We start from the raw sequence: 5,104 nt of genomic DNA, 5'->3' as shown, positions 1-5,104 counted from the left end.
TGCTGGATCATATGTTAGTTCTATTTTTAATTTTTCATGCAAATTCTATACTGTTTTTGAAATAACATACTAATTTACATATCCACAAACAATGTAAACATGTTCCCCTTTCTTCACATTCTCACCAACATTTGTTATCTTTCATCTTTTTGATAGTAGCCAATCTAACAGGTGTGAGGTGATTATCTCATTGTTTTAATTTGCATTTCCTTGATGATTAATGATGTTGAGCATTTTCTCATATACTTATTGGCCATTTTTATGTCTTGTTTTGAGAACTGTCTATTGAAATCTTTTGTCCATTTTTAATCCAGAATATTCTTGCTATTGAGTTGAGTTCCTTGTATATTTTAGATATTAATCTATCAGATATGTAGTTTGCAAATATTTTCTCCCATGTTTTATGTTGAATCTTCACTCTGTTGATTGTTTCATTTGGTGTGCAGATTCTTTTTAGTTTGATATAATCTCACTTGTTCATTTTTGCTACTGCTGCCTGTGCTCTGATGCTGTGTGTGTATATATTGTTATATCTTCTTGATGGATTGATTCTTTTATCATTATGTAATTCCTTCCTGTCTCTTGTGACAATTATTGACTTAAAGTCTATTTTTTTCTAATGTAAGTATAGCTATTTCTGCTTTCTTTTGATTTCCATTTGCATGGAATACCTTCTTCTGTATCTTTACTTTCAGTCTGTGTCTTTGCAGGTGAAGCGAGTCTTTTGTAGACAGCATATAACTGTTTTTTTTTCTTCCCGTTCAGCCACTCTATGTCTTTTGATTGCATAATTTAATTTATTTACATTCAAGGTAATTAATGATAGGTAAGAACTTACTACTGCCATTTTCTTAATTGTTTTCTAGTTGTTTTGTAGATCTGTGTTTCTTTCTTAGTCTTTTATTTTCTTCTGTGACTGAGTAATTTTCTTTAGTGATATGTTTTGATTCCTTGTTTTTTTTGTGCATTCACTATAGGTTTTTGCTTTTTGGTCACCATGAGTTTTACAAAAAACATCTTATAGTTATATTATTTTATGCCAATAACAACAATGTGGATCACAAAAACCCTCAAAACACTATACTTTTACTGCAACCCCATTTTAATTTTTTGACATCACAATTTACATCTTTTTGTATTGCGTATCCCTTACAATTATTTTAGTTATTATTGTTTATAATAATTTTGTCTTTTAGCCTTCATTATAAAGATAAAAGTGATTTACACACCGTCATTATAGTATTAGAATATCCCAAATTTGACTGTGTACTTACTTTTAACCCTGAGTTTTATATTTTCAAATATTTTCATGTTATTTATTAGCATCCTTTTCTTTCAGTTCGAAGAACTCCCTTTATCATTGCTTGTAAAACAGGTCTGGTGGTGATGAACTCCCTTAGGTTTTGTTTGGGAAGACATCTCTCCATTTCTGAAGAAAAGTTTGATTCTTGGTTGACAGTTGTTTTTTCTTTAGCACTTTAAACATATCATTCCATTGTCTCTGGCTTGTAAATTTTTTGCTGAAAAGTCTGCTTCTAGGCATATTGGAACCACCCTTATATGTTATTTGCTTCTTTTCTCTTGCTGCCTTCAGGATCCTCTCTTTGTCTTTGACTTTTGACAGTTAGTTATAATATGTCTTGGATTACAATATGTCTTATTTGAATTCATTATTACAGAAGACCTTTGCCCTTCTTGTACCTGAATATTTATATCTTTCTCCAGGTTTGGAAAGTTTTCTGCCATTATTTTCTTAAACTTTCTACTCCTTTTTCCTTCTCCTTCTTTAACTCCTATGACATTTACTCTTGTGATGTTGTCCCATAAATCTTGAGAAACAAAAGTTTCTTTGTTCCTTTCATCTTTTTCTCTCTTATGATTATTTTCAAATAACCCATCCCTAAGTTCACTCATTCTTTTTTCTGCTTGATAATTCTGCTGTTGATGCTGTTTTAATTTCATTCACTGTATTTTTTAAAATTTTTTTATTATTATACTTTAAGTTTTAGGGTACATGTGACGTGCAGGTTTGTTACATATGTATATATGTGCCATGTTGGTGTGCTGCACCCATTAACTCATCATTTAACATTAGGTATATCTCCTAATGCTATCCCTCCCTCCTCCCCCCACCCCACAACAGTCCCCGGTGTGTGATGTTCCCCTTCCTGTGTCCATGTGTTCTCATTGTTCAATTCCCGCCTATGAGTGAGAACATGCAGTGTTTGTTTTTTTGTCCTTGTGATAGTTTGCTGAGAATGATGGTTTCCAGCTTCAGGATTTCTGTTAGATTTTTCTGAGATTATAATAATCTCTCTGTTAATTTTCTTATTTTGGTCATTTATTGTCTTCTTCATTTTGTTGAATTGTTTCTCTGTATTTCCTTGATGTTTGATAAAGATAGTTATTTTGAATTTTTGTAAGACAGTTCATACATCTCCATTTCTTTAGGGTAAGGCACTGGCACTTTATTTTGTTCATTTGATGATGTCATGATTCTATGATTATTCTTGATCTTTGTGGCCATGCATTAATGTCTGCACTTTTGAAGAAATAGGTACATATTTCATTCTTCACAGACTGGCTTTGTTTGGGAATGCCTTTCAACAGTGAGCCTGTCCAGAGATTCTAAGCAGGCCATCTGGTGCTCCCTAAACCCAGGGCCACTGTGACTGGTATGGCATCAAGCCCATGGCTGCTGAGGCTGGTGCAGAGCTGGTGTGTGCCTAAAGCTTCTGGCTTCTGAGTCTGTTGCAATGTTGGCTTGTACTTGAAGCCCACTGCTGCTGAGACCTGTTATAACTTAGTGTTGTCTGGAGCTCAAGGTCACTGTGATTGACTGGCAATGATGTGAACTGGAGTTCAAATCCACCTCACAGGGGATACAGGTTTCTGTCTGCTACCAGGTCATGTCTGGAGGTTGAGTCCATGAATACCAGCCTGAAGTCAGAGGCCGTGGAGTTCTGCTCAATGCCTTGTTTTATGGTGGCAGACCCACTGTTGGGGTCCAAAGCAAATTCCTTCACTTCCCTTTCTTTCCTCCAATAAGATGGTATCTTTTTCCACATGGTGTTGTCTGGGTTTGGAGAAGAGGTGATGTGGGCAATGTGAAACTGTCTTCCTACCCTCTTCAATGCATCTTTTCATATTATTGTGCTACAATCAGGTACTGTAATCTCTCATCTGGTTTCCTTAGCTCTTGTGAAGATATTTTTTATGTATGAATAGTTGTTCAAATTGATGTTTCTGCAGAACAATTTCTGAAAAGTCCTATTCTGCCATCTTGCACCACCTTCTTTTTTATATATTTATTTTTAAATAATTCTAGATAGTTTTATATGCATTTGTAACTAAATGATGTGTAAAGGTGATCAATATCTTTACCTTCCACTTTACCCATCTTAACTGGGATGTTAAAATACTTTAACTCTTATCACAACTCTCCAACTAAATTGTATTCTATTTCTATCTAATGTTTTCCCTTAATCTGTGTTTTTCATACCATTCTTTAAACATTATAATTATTTTAAAAATAATGATTCATAGATTTACCAAAATTACTACCCATTATTCTCTTTTCACATCTCAGAACTTCTATGATAATTTGCTTTTTGAATGAAGCAGATGTTTAGATCTCTAATGAGAATTTGTAGCAAATATTCATTTAGATTTTTTTTTTTTTGCTGAAAATGAAATTTCATTATTATCCTTGAAAGACAGCTTTGTTAGTATAGTATTTTAGATTAACATTTTTTAAGGAAGATTAAAAAGTCTTTTACTTTTTCTGCTTTCTATTGCAGTTATCAGTTTAAAATAATTCTTCTTATCACAGACTTCTTTAAATATCACACTTGCCTTTGGTGCTCTAAAATTCACCAAAAACGTCTGGTGACTAATTGTACAGATATAGATAATATACATATTTTTTCTGTAAGACAATCAGTAGGTTTCTGTGATCTGAGGTTTTTCTGTCTTTCCATAGTTCAAAAAATTATTTGTTTCTATCCCTTTGATTATTGCCTTAGTTTAATTACTTTGTACCATATCTTTTTTTTTCTCTGATCGAACGTGTGGTTAGACCTTTTCACTCCTTCTAACTGCTTTCATATTTTCCATATATTTGCATTTAGGGTTAATTTCAGGATACTATATTTGCATCTATCTTCTAGTTCATTAAATTTTTCTTCAGCTGTACCTAGTTTTCTCTTTAATGTGTTAACCTGTTAATCTGTTAACCTGTAATCTGTTAATCTGTTTACATTTCAATATTTTACTTTTCATTTCTCAAAAAATATATATTTCACATTTCACTTATTTCAAATTTTATTATTTAATTTATATGGTCTCTTGTTCCTTGCTCATAATTTCAATAAATATTGATTGAAACATAAAAAGTGCTAATTTTATATTCTCCTTCTAATTAATTTCAATATTTATAATTATTGCTGGTATCTTGTTTTGGCTGACTCTCATTAATTTCACCCTATATGCTTACATATTTCATGATTTTCTATCATGAACTCATGTTTCTTGGAACTTCAGCTGTGATAATTCTTTGAGGCCTGAATATGACTGCATTTTCTGGAGAGGAATTCTGTTGGCTTCTGTCAGTCACCTGATAGTATCTCCAATTTGATATCACTTAAAAATCTTTGTTGACCATATATGTAGAAGGAATCCAGGTTGAAAATATAAATTATAAAAGCAAAATTGTGTTTACTAGTCAGGGAACCTTAGAGAATTGAGCTTACTTGCTGATCCTTCTGTTTGGTTGATTTAATTCTTATTCACCCTCCAGGATTTTTATCAATTTTATAAAGAGATCTATGAAATCTTTCATTTTGGGTAGTCCTTGATTTTATTACTTATTTCCTATGTTCTGCACTTCCATGAAAACAGGAACTGGAAATTATCATGATTAAGCAGATGCTTCCTAGGGAAAAGTTGTCTTTAGGCCTTTATTATCTTCCAAGTGTCTTCCTTTTCTCTTGTTTTCAGCTTCTGTGCATTCTTTGACTTGCTGTCTCAGGAAATCATTTAAAAAGATGATTTCAATACATTATCAAATGTTTTATTTACTTATTTTTGCAGAGTATATGGGCTG

This window comes from Symphalangus syndactylus, chromosome 1, assembly GCF_028878055.3.
Source record: "Symphalangus syndactylus isolate Jambi chromosome 1, NHGRI_mSymSyn1-v2.1_pri, whole genome shotgun sequence".
Classification (NCBI taxonomy): domain Eukaryota; kingdom Metazoa; phylum Chordata; class Mammalia; order Primates; family Hylobatidae; genus Symphalangus; species Symphalangus syndactylus.
This window is presented reverse-complemented; position numbering follows the sequence as displayed.